The sequence below is a fragment of the Hoplias malabaricus genome, chromosome X2, assembly GCF_029633855.1.
Source record: "Hoplias malabaricus isolate fHopMal1 chromosome X2, fHopMal1.hap1, whole genome shotgun sequence".
Taxonomy (NCBI): domain Eukaryota; kingdom Metazoa; phylum Chordata; class Actinopteri; order Characiformes; family Erythrinidae; genus Hoplias; species Hoplias malabaricus.
In genome coordinates this window covers 36,901,675-36,914,873 of record NC_089819.1, presented here as the reverse complement: position 1 = coordinate 36,914,873, position 13,199 = coordinate 36,901,675, and positions in this window count along the sequence as shown.

The window sequence follows — 13,199 nt, the reverse complement described above, 5'->3', positions numbered from 1 at the left end:
AATGCTGATTATTGCTGAGCAGTGTCATGCTGGCTGACTATTACACAAGCTTCCAAAACATTAAATACACTTTTTTACTGGAAGCTTTTCTATTCTGTTTATTCTAGCAGAGATGGTAATAAGCAAAGGAGACCAGCCAGTGAAAAATCAATTACTGTGGGGGGAGATGCTGAGGTTGATGCAGAATGCATTTATTTAAGATAAGATATCTCTCAAGTCTAAAGAAGTCACATGCCAAAGCATCCTCAATAATATGGGTGGAGCAAGAACACGTCCAGGGAATTTGGACTGTAATTTGCTAGATCTGGACTTTAAATGGAACAGTACTTGGGCTGCAACTGATGACATTTCTGAAGTCCACAAGGACAGAAGTACAGACAAGAACACATATTGATAAATGGCTAATGTGTCTCACTGAAAGATCGCCATTGTTGAAAAACATAACCATAGACCAAGAGAATCTGACTGTGCTATATGATGTATAATAAAATTAATGGTGTATTCATTTAAAATATCAACTCTATTCATGATCAATACAGGAAAGATAACTTATATAATATATATAAATTGTAACTTATTCATTCATTCATTCATTGTCTGTAACCATTTATCCAGTTCAAGGTAGCGGTGGGTCTGGTGCCTACCCGGAATCACTGGGTGCAATGCGGGAACACACCCTGGAGTCGGCAAAAGTCCTTCACAGAACATTCACTCACACATTCATACATATGAACACTACCATTGTGTGTTTTTGGACCATGAGAGCACCCAGAGGAAACCCACACAGACACAGCGAGAACACACCAAACTCCTCACAGACATTCACCCGGAGTGGGGTTCTAAAAGTCAAAAAGTCACAGATTCTGCTGAATTTGATATAGTGTTGGGCAAATTTCCATTCCTTGTTAGCTACACTAGTTTTTCAGAATCAACACAAATCAGAAAGCAAGCTTCGGACACTGCACATGCTTTCGCTCATGGGCTGCACTTGATATGAGGGGAGAACTGTATACATTTGAAAGCCTCTTGTGGGAGAAAGCTGGCTTGGAGACAGGACCTCTTCCCCAGGCTACAGCCTATTCTTCTGCCTTCATATACTGACCTCATGTTCTCCCATAAACACTGTGAAAACTCAGACAGTCCGTTGGTCTGTCACACCTGTTTGTGATTGTTGTAAGTATTCTCCCTTGTTCACATTAATATAAATGGCCTGAGGCTCCATTTAGGAACATTGAAATTCTCAGAGGTGTCAGACTCCATTCCTGCAGAGCAATGGCACTTCATACAATATTGCATTTATTTCTGAAGCTCCATGTTACTTGCCCAATTACTAAACTTTGTTGTGCTGTGGGATGCTTGACTCCTATGTATGTACACATATGACATAAGACCCTCCCATTGGAATCATTTAAAATTAATTGTAATCAATACCAAAATCTCTCTCTCTCTCTCTCTCTCTCTCTCTCTCTCTCTCTCTCTCTCTCTCTCTCTTACACACATAGGATATTGTGTGTGTGTGAATGATTAGAAACACCTACACCTGCGTTCTTATTCCCATTTCACTCTGCTCTTCAATGGTCAGGACCACTACAGAGCAGGTATCATTTAGGTAGTGGATTTTCAGCACTGTATTGACGCTTACGTGGATGTGATGTTTTAGTGTTTTTTTTATTTTATTTTTTTTTTTTTGTGCTGGTATGATAGGATCAGACACAGCAGTGCTGCTAGAGCTTTAAAGCCCTAACTGGATTGAGAATAGTCCACAAACCAACAGATGAGCTACTATTTCTGATTTTACATCTAAAAGTGGGGCAATGAGTTAGAAGTGTCTAACAGAGTGGACAGTGTGCCACTTGTACCAGTGCAACATTCGGTAACACCCCACTTCAGTATCACTGCAGCACTGAGAATGATCCACCAACCAAATCATACCTGCTCTGTTGTGCTCCAGTGTGAGTCCTGAACATTGAAGAACAGGGTGAAATGGGTATAAGAAAGATTGCAGAAAGATAGGTGGACTACGGTCCTGTATGGTGAGTGGAGCTGATAAAATGGACAATGAGTGTAGACAAAAGATAGGTGCTTCTAATCCAGTGATCATTCAGTGTATAGTTGGGATGTTGAAGGCTAACACTTGTCTTCTGTTTTTGGACAAACATGCAAAAGAACAATATCTTACCATTGCATAGTGTGTACCAAGATGACAGCTGCCAAAATACTATTAAATACAAGGAAAGAAAATTATATAAAGCCATTTGAACACCAATGAAAGATTATGTTGCAATTGTGAACATTGTAAAAGTAACATTCTCACAAATGTCCTTATGCCACCTAGTTCTAATTTGCTGGATAATGTAGTGTCGCTGTCTACAGATTTGATTCATGATAAAACAGACAAAGCACATTTGTCTTCATTAACCCCTCCTCGCCCTCCTTATCCCCATACTAAGCTCTCTCTCTAAGCAAATGAGACCAGGAGGCCATTCCAGCATCCATGGAGATGGAGCAGGGTTCAAACTATGTTTTTGGCAAATATAGCGACCACAGAATGGATGACCGTGGCTGTGGGAGAGATAGAGAGAAACAGAGAGTGATTTGCCCTATATTATTGCATGTTTCTCATGTTTCAAAGACAAGCATCCTTGCAGTGGTTCTTGGGAAAATGCCAAGACCTGCCAAACAATGCTGCAATATAAACATCCTTTTTAATTTTCTTATTTCTGTGTCAATTTGAAGGGCTTATTCTCACAAATTAAATAATGAGCTTTAAAATTCATAGGGGGCCCTTTTCTGCAGGAAAAACCTGACAACATAGGATCTATTCAATCTACCCAGAACAACCATAATACATCTGCTTGTTTCTACACTGACTGCCCATTTTGCTCTGTGGTGATCCTGTGGTGGTCCAGACCATTGAAAATCAGGGTGAAAGGGGGAGAATAAAATATACAGAGCAACAAATGGACTATTTTCTGGAAGGTAAGTGGAACTCAATGTATACTTAATGGACAGTCAGTGTAGATACAAGGAGGCAGTTATAATGTTATGGTTTATTTGTGTATATTCACTTTGTTAAAATATATATTTATATATTTATCAGACAATTGCACAGTGGCCTCATAAACTAAATATAACTTTAAAACAATATACTGCTGATACATGGCTAAAGTAAGAACTCAGAGTAGAGTCACTGTTTCTTTTTATTAGAGGAGTCAGTTGAGGTAGTTCAGGTATCTGATCATGTTGCCCCCTCAACGCCTCCCACTGCAAGTATACCAGACCTGGCCAACTATAAGGAGGCCCTGAGGTAAACCCAGGTCTCACTGAAGGTATTATCTCCCTGTTGACCCAGGAATGCCTTCGGATCCCCCAGGAGGAGCTATGGAAAGTTGCCAGGGGAGAACATGGGCTTCCTTGCTTGGCTACCACCGCAACCCTGAAATGGACTAAGTGGGATAGATGTGGTGAATATTTAGTGCGTGTTCATGTTGGATTTTCTACATGTACCATTCTATTCAGGAGACTTGTTTCAAAAAAATCTGCAGCTACAACACCAAAGTTTAGTTTTAGAACTTCGCACAATCCAATGAACACAAACATATTCAGTAATGTTGAGGTTCTGGGATGGTCAATGCATTGTTTTATGAACATCAGCAGCATGTTTTTTTTTTTTTTTTGGGAGTGGGGGGGTATTTGATGGTGCAACAGGTAGAGTTGCTGACTCACAGTTCCTGGGCCCTGATGCTGTGGGTTTGAAAGAAATATTCACAAAAAAATTTTTAAATAAATCTCTGGTCAGATGCTGGAAAGTCCTTGCGTGTTTATATATGTCCCTAACTCTGTAAATGTGGAAACAAACAAAGTTGCTCCGATTTACAAGACGCTAACTGATTTAAAAGAAACTGTATCTTTGAAAAGCATGTAAAGAGATGAAAATGTTGCTCTACTTCTGCTTTATAGCTTTATATTTTTGCTGTAGTTTTTAATTAAAGTGGAACTAATTCCAAATTCAGGACACTGATAACTACATGAAAATAAACGTAGACTGTTGTGCTACAACACTAAACAATTTGAGTTACAAATGAGTCTCTGTGGTAATTCAAGCAGTAAATAAACAGTCCAATGGCTCTAGGCTCTGGACCCACCATGACCCTGAACAGTAAAAAACTTTTATGAAATATAAACAAATAAAAGTATTAATGTTCTTTCTTTCTGCCTATATCCTTTTTTCTGTAAGGGCATTTTGACTGCTCCATTTCTTTTCTGAACCAAACTGGCCATCTCCTGACAATAGGGCCAATACTTGAGATAGCTGGTCCTATTGGGAATCCCCAAGTGTACATCTTCTATGTGGTTGCCTTTTTAAGACACAAAGACTAATGCAGATATTTGTGTTATGACTATATGAGCCAGATAAATGACTGATCATCCTTGATATAGTCCAATGTAGTGAATAAGGAGTGTTTGTTGCACTGGCTTGGAGAAAAAACATATTTCCATTATTTCCCAATGGTCCCAATTATAGATCTGCACTGGAGCTACAGGCTAATGTTGCCAACAAGTAATAGAAGTGTATAGCCCAATAGTTAGCATCATGCAAACTGCAGGTCAGAATTATCACCCACTGACTGCAGGCAATGCTAATTGCTACATTAGCCATGTATTTCCCGGAGTATACTGTGTAATTCAATTTTTCCGGGCTATCGCTTTCACACTATTTCCCATGTCTGGAGCAGCTGGCTCCTTTCAGGTTCTGGCAAGATCCGAAGGACCTCCTGTGGATCCGGGCTGCCCTCTAATTTGTCTCTTTAGACTCAGATAGACAAATGAAATTAGAGCCAAACCTAACCGTTCAAAGTGTTGATCTTGGGTCACCACCCCATGTCTAACTAATTGTCTTCATTTGAAAAGCAAAAACTGATTAGCACACACACTCTGAAGGTAGGACCACAGAGGCAGGGAGCAGGAAAGGGGAAGTCAAAGAAAAACAATTTTAAATAAGGAGATTCTTTTTTTTTTAATTAGTTACTATAGAAAACTAAATTCATAATATCAAACCTATCCCCATCAGATAAACTTTGATTCGAGAGCTGGAATTGGTAACAAATAATAAATGGGTGTTTAAAAGATAATATTTTAATTTTACCCACTATTAATAAAACTGCATTTGTTTGGAATAAAATACAATACATCCCTTTAGTATTCCAAGTGAGGTTTTCCACATTCATAAAATTATATTATTACTTTATTCCAAAATTCGTGCAAGTTTCTGATTATTTTTCATATCCTGAAAGTCTTGTTCTTATTTTTTGCGGCTTATCAAATAGAAACCTGCTGTTTTCAAAGCCTCCCGTATGAGACTGAAAACTGTTGTTTATTTTCATAGTGTCCAATAACTAAGCTTCTGTTTTACTGCCTATTCTGTCTGTAGAGAGATATGATTGTCAGATTGTGCTTTTTATTTGCTTTGCCATGTTAGAGACCAGCAGACCTTGCATTCTCCACATCATGTCCAAGACCCATTCAAGTCCTGAGCTGAAATCTGGACAAATCTAGGCGCCTGATGTCTAAGCATAATAAACCCAGAAGTGCTGTGAAAGCGATTGCTCAGTGATGGATTATGCAGCAAAGTTTGTTTGGCTAGCAATGAGTGTTATGACACACCTGCTTACAAAAGATGCATATCAACTGAGTCTTACTCTCAGATTTCTTTCACTTCAAATGCCTCTCATTTGGACTGTGTATAGTTCTAGGAGCCTGTTTCCTAACAGGGTTGGGCCCTTTGTTGCCCGCTGTACGTACTTCTGTATGTTGGATTTAATCCCAAAAGGAAGGTAAATAATCCCCTCTTTTGGCATTGTAAGAACGTAGCAAACATTAACAGTCTGTCATTAAGTTCATATTGAAGAAAAATACTCAATGGAGCAAAGTTCCATGAATATGTAGACCCAGATGAGGGATGGAAATGTACTGGACATTTGCAATATCAGATTATTTCTTATTCTAGGGTCTATTATTTCCAAACATGTACAATACTGATGGCATCAGTGGAAGAGAATCAAACATAAAACCTTTTAATGTTAAAAAAAACCAACCCTAATTCAAACCATTTTGCCCTTATCCCAAATATGGATAGCAAAGACTAGGTATGAAAATTTACAGGTATAGTAGAATCTGGATTTTGATCCTGAGTAATAGCAGTTGAGTCCATTCAAAGTGTCAATTCCCAAAATTATTTTGATATTTATTTATATTCCAATTATATAAGGGTAGGTTTGGCATTAAAATCTTGACAGAAATTGATGAGATAGTTGGTTAAATATATATATACAAAAAAAATAATATAATAATAATAATAATAATAATAATAATAATAACTTGTCATGGGTGGCACGGTAAAGCAACAGGTAGTGTCATAGTCACACAGCTTCAGGGTCCTGGGGTCATGGGATTGAGCCCCCCTGCTCTGGGTGCCTGTGAGGAGTTTAGTGTGTTCTCCCATTGTCTGCGTAGGTTTCCTTCAGGTGCTGAAGTTTCCTCCCACAGTCCAAAACACATGTTGCAAGGTGGCTTGACTACTCAAAAATTGTGCTCATAGGTGTGAATGTGTGAGTGTGCATCGCCCTGAGAAAGACTCCAGGGTGTGTTCCCACCTTGCATCCTGTGATTCTGGGTAGGCTCCAGACCCACCATGTCCCTGAACTGGATAAGCAGTTACAGAAAATGAAAGAATGACACATCATATTTAGGAATGTCGTATTGATTATAAGGGATCTTCAGCTATCCTATGGGCACACAAATGTAAGTTAATGACCTGTTAGATTTTAGCAATCCAGTTAAGGCAGCTAACTCTGTCAAAGTTTGCATTCATAATTATAAAGGGCTTCAGCTAAACGGTATATAATTTTCTTCTCTCAAAATTAGTTGAATAATATGCTGCATTTTTTGTACAAATTCTACATTGTGTGTGTGTGTTGATGTCAAACTCATTCTACATTGTGTGTGTGTGTGGAACTTAATCAAAGGCTTTTGTGTCTACTCTCAATTCAGAACATTTTTTTGATTCAACTCCAAGCCCAAGCCAAGACAAATTGGTGTCTCAAGTCTGCTGTTTTCATTCTGTACTACAGTGACAATTATAACACTTAGAGAAAGAAGAGGACATTTATACTCTATTTTGCATTATAAAGTCAGCATTCCTAAATCATTACACACCACATCAAATCTTGTTTTTATATAGTTTTTAATATAAACCTGTATGGCATCATATGACATATCTATGCTAGCATAACTGAAAACCGGATTAGCAGCCATCTAGAACCTGGATTTGGTACATTTGTTCTTGGACATTACAACTATTTGATGTAATAGCCAAATGTGTGATGCAATGTGCATGATGCTAGTTAAAACTATAAACTCTAGTACAAAAATAGTCAATTGTGGCTTGTCTATTCAACTAAGTTAAAGGAAAAACTGCAAATGATATCCTCTTTCTTTAAAATGAATCCACGTGTTTAAGTGCTGCTATGGGGGGAGGCTGTGAATTATCACTCGTCTGAGACTTAAGAACAAAGCAAAGGAAAAACGCTAGTGTGAAACTTTACACTGAGAGCCGAAGGCCTGCTTTCTAACCTGTTGTGTGGTTTGGGTGGTCACAGGGGTCAGCAGAAATCTAGAGTGATTTTAACATCACTGTCTAAATCAGAATGTCCAGTAGTAATAACTACAGAGATTACTAAAAACTAATTTAAGGGGTAACAAATGCTTCCATGGGTTTATAGACACGCATTGAATTTAGTGAATTTGGTGAACCCACTCAGGCCACAGGTATTCAATTTTGTACACACAGCTTGTATACAAAATGATCCTAATTTCACGGAGCTCAGTGAGAAGTGTGTGCATGAGGTATAAAAAGCCCCCAGGTTTGCACTGAGGCAGTGGAACTGTGTTCTCAGGCAAACCTTTTTGAGATGAGATGGAGTGATGCTTGTGATCCAGAACCAATCATCCAGCATCAGTTTTTACACTCAATAATGGTCTTGCTAAAGATCATCAAATCATTTCACTTATGTTCCATCATCTATAACACCTCTAAGATGAATAAACTGGTTCAGTCAGGGGCAACAAAGCGACTCGATTCTTGGTCTCATGAGTATGGCAAGCCAAACAGGAAATATTTAATGAACTTTGATATATATAGAATGAACGCTGATATATGTAGAATGAACTTTGATATATATAGAATGAACGCTGATATATATAGAATGAACTTTGATATATATAGAATGAAAGTTGATATATATAGAATGAACTTTGATATATATAGAATGAACTTTGATATATATAGAATGAACGCTGATATATATAGAATGAACTTTCATATATATAGAATGAAAGTTGATATATATAGAATGAACTTTGATATATATAGAATGAAAGTTGATATATATAGAATGAACTTTGATATATATAGAATGAATGCTGATATATATAGAATGAACTTTGATATATATAGAATGAAAGTTGATATATATAGAATGAACTTTGATATATATAGAATGAAAGTTGATATATATAGAATGAACTTTGATATATATAGAATGAACTTTGATATATATAGAATGAACGCTGATATATATAGAATGAACTTTCATATATATAGAATGAAAGTTGATATATATAGAATGAACTTTGATATATATAGAATGAAAGTTGATATATATAGAATGAACGCTGATATATATAGAATGAACTTTGATATATATAGAATGAAAGTTGATATATATAGAATGAACTTTGATATATATAGAATGAACTTTGATATATATAGAATGAAAGTTGATATATATAGAATGAACGCTGATATATATAGAATGAACTTTGATATATATAGAATGAAAGTTGATATATATAGAATGAACTTTGATATATATAAAATGAACGCTGATATATATAGAATGAACTTTGATATATATAGAATGAAAGTTGATATATATAGAATGATCTTTGATATATATAGAATGAAAGTTGATATATATAGAATGAACGCTGATATATATAGAATGAACTTTGATATATATAAAATGAACGCTGATATGTATAGAATGAACTTTGATATATATAGAATGAACTTTGATATATATAAAATGAACGCTGATATATATAGAATGAAAGTTGATATATATAGAATGAACTTTGATATATATAGAATGAACTTTGATATATATAGAATGAAAGTTGATATATATAGAATGAACTTTGATATATATAGAATGAATGCTGATATATATAGAATGAACGCTGATATATATAGAATGAACGCTGATATATATAGAATGAACGCTGATATATATAGAATGAACGCTGATATATATAAAATGAAAGCTGATATATATAGAATGAACACTGTTATATATAGAATGAAGGCTGACATACAGGGGTTGGACAATGAAACTAAAACACCTGGTTTTAGACAACAATAATACATTAGTGTGGTGTAGGGCCTCCTTTTGTGGCCAATACAGCAGCAATTTGTCTTGAGAAAGTCCTGTACAGTGGTCAGATGGATTTTAAGCCATTCTTCTTGCAGGATAGTGGCCAGGTCACTACGTGATGCTGGTGGAGGAAAACGTTTCCTGACTCGCTCCTCCAAAACACCCCAAAGTGGCTCAATAATATTTAGATCTGGTGACTGTGCAGGCTATGGGAGATGTTCAACTTCACTTTCGTGTTCATCAAACCAATCTTTCACCAGTCTTGCTGTGTGTATTCGTGCATTGTCATCCTGATACACGGAATCGCCTTCAGGATACAATGTTTGAACCATTGAATGCACATGATCCTCCAGAATGGTTCGGAAGTCCTTGGCCATGATCATTCTATATATATCAGCGTTCATTCTATATCCCCCATACTCAAATAGCCTCCTGGCCTTTTTAGGCCCATTGGTCATCTATTTCTGGCACGAGAGCTGTTTTGAAAAGTTTTTTTTTTATTATGATTTTTTTTTTCAATCGCGCTGTCCGCTCTTATTTTGAAATCGCGCACCGCGAGGCTGGTGATTGCCTCCATGGCAACAATAAACAGATAGCAGTAAAGTCTTCGGAAACGAGACAGTCAAAGTTCATTCTATATATATCAATGTTCATTCTATATATATCAGCGTTCATTCTATATATATCAAAGTTCATTCTATATATATCAGCGTTCATTCTATATATATCAACTTTCATTCTATATATATCAACTTTCATTCTATATATATCAAAGTTCATTCTATATATATCAACTTTCATTCTATATATATCAACCTTCATTCGATATATATCAAAGTTCATTCTATATATATCAACTTTCATTCTATATATATCAACTTTCATTCTATATATATCAAAGTTCATTCTATATATATCAGCGTTCATTCTATATATATCAAAGTTCATTCTATATATATCAGCGTTCATTCTATATATATCAAAGTTCATTCTATATATATCAACTTTCATTCTATATATATCAAAGTTCATTCTATATATATCAGCGTTCATTCTATATATATCAGCGTTCATTCTATATATATCAAAGTTCATTCTATATATATCAGCGTTCATTCTATATATATCAAAGTTCATTCTATATATATCAACTTTCATTCTATATATATCAAAGTTCATTCTATATATATATCAGCGTTCATTCTATATATATCAAAGTTCATTCTATATATATCAACTTTCATTCTATATATATCAAAGTTCATTCTATATATATCAGCGTTCATTCTATATATATCAACTTTCATTCTATATATATCAAAGTTCATTCTATATATATCAGCGTTCATTCTATATATATCAAAGTTCATTCTATATATATCAGCGTTCATTCTATATATATCAAAGTTCATTCTATATATATCAACTTTCATTCTATATATATCAAAGTTCATTCTATATATATCAGCGTTCATTCTATATATATCAAAGTTCATTCTATATATATCAACTTTCATTCTATATATATCAAAGTTCATTCTATATATATCAGCGTTCATTCTATATATATCAGCGTTCATTCTATATATATCAAAGTTCATTCTATATATATCAACTTTCATTCTATATATATCAAAGTTCATTCTATATATATCAGCGTTCATTCTATATATATCAAAGTTCATTCTATATATATCAACTTTCATTCTATATATATCAAAGTTCATTCTATATATATCAGCGTTCATTCTATATATATCAACTTTCATTCTATATATATCAAAGTTCATTCTATATATATCAGCGTTCATTCTATATATATCAAAGTTCATTCTATATATATCAGCGTTCATTCTATATATATCAAAGTTCATTCTATATATATCAACTTTCATTCTATATATATCAAAGTTCATTCTATATATATCAGCGTTCATTCTATATATATCAACTTTCATTCTATATATATCAAAGTTCATTCTATATATATCAGTGTTCATTCTATATATATCAAAGTTCATTCTATATATATCAACTTTCATTCTATATATATCAAAGTTCATTCTATATATATCAACTTTCATTCTATATATATCAAAGTTCATTCTATATATATCAAAGTTCATTCTATATATATCAGCGTTCATTCTATATATATCAACTTTCATTCTATATATATCAAAGTTCATTCTATATATATCAACTTTCATTCTATATATATCAACTTTCATTCTATATATATCAAAGTTCATTCTATATATATCAACTTTCATTCTATATATATCAGCGTTCATTCCATATATATCAACTTTCATTCTATATATATCAAAGTTCATTAAATATTTCCTGTTTGGCTTGCCATACATGAGAGTGGTGCTACATAGAAAAAATGGAAAAGTAAAAAACAATCACTTTCATGACAATTCCTTTCTACATGTTGGTGGTAAAAATGACTTAGTACTCTTTTAAGAGGTGATAATGCTTGGTGGTAGAGGTGATAGTGTGGAGTGAGGAGGAGGATTAGCAGCAGCCAATTCTCAGCAGGATGCTTTAAAAACAGACCAATAAAACACACACACACACACACACACACACACACACACATAAATACATTGACAACCAGTCCTACAGTTCTTATTGTAACTGATAGAGACTGTCATTTGATAGTTTCTTCTACAATATAAAACCTTTTTTAATGTATAAGATAAACATAGAATATATAACTTAGTAATAATAAAATTAATTTGGAGACTGTAGCTATACTAAATTAATACTCAGGAGGGGGGAAAAGTATCCTTCAGGACTAAAGTATAAATAAATATAATAAAATAATATTAAAATGAATTATTGTTTCTATTTATTTTTTATATGGAATACAAAATATTCCCTTAAGATTTAGCCAAATTCACTTGGACACACTTTCTTTAAAATTAATTAATAAATTAAATTGTTAAATATAATGCAGTTTTTTCTGAGCATAAAACAGATAGTAAAGGAGTTTGTTTTAAAAACAAAATAGGTTAGAGATTACCTGCAGATATAGGAAAGTCAATAGCCCCCCACAAACAACACCAACAGAGCACCAAACTGTAATAACAAAGAACCCACTATGACAATATTATGTTAAGGCACACATGGGAGAGGAGAGTTGGGAAATATGTTGTTATTATTATTATTATGATTATTATTATTATTACTATTATTACTATTATTATTATTATTAGTAGTAGTAGTAGTAGTAGTAATAGTAGTAGTAGTAGTAGTATTGTTGTTGTTATTATTATTATTAATATTAATATTTTCAATATTATTATTTGATTCTCTTCCTTTTGGGGCAGCACACAGCTAGCAGGTAGTGTCACAGCCACACAGCTACAGAGTCCTTGGGTTGTGGGTTCGAGCCTCGCTCCAAGTTTGGTGTTCCTCCCGTGTCTACATGGGTTTTCTCCGGGTGCTCCGGTTTCCTCCCGCGGTCCAAAAACACACGTTGGTAGGTGGATTGCCCACTCTAAAGTGACCAAAGGAGTGAGTCCCCTCCAGGGTGTGTTCTTGCCTTGCGCCCAGTAATTCAGAGTAGGCTTCGAAACCACAGCGACCATGAACTGGATAAGCGGTTACAGATAACAAATGAGTGAACTTTTTTGTTTCTTGTAGTAGTTGCAACAAGGTAGTGTCTCGCCTAATCTCTTAAATATACAATATTTT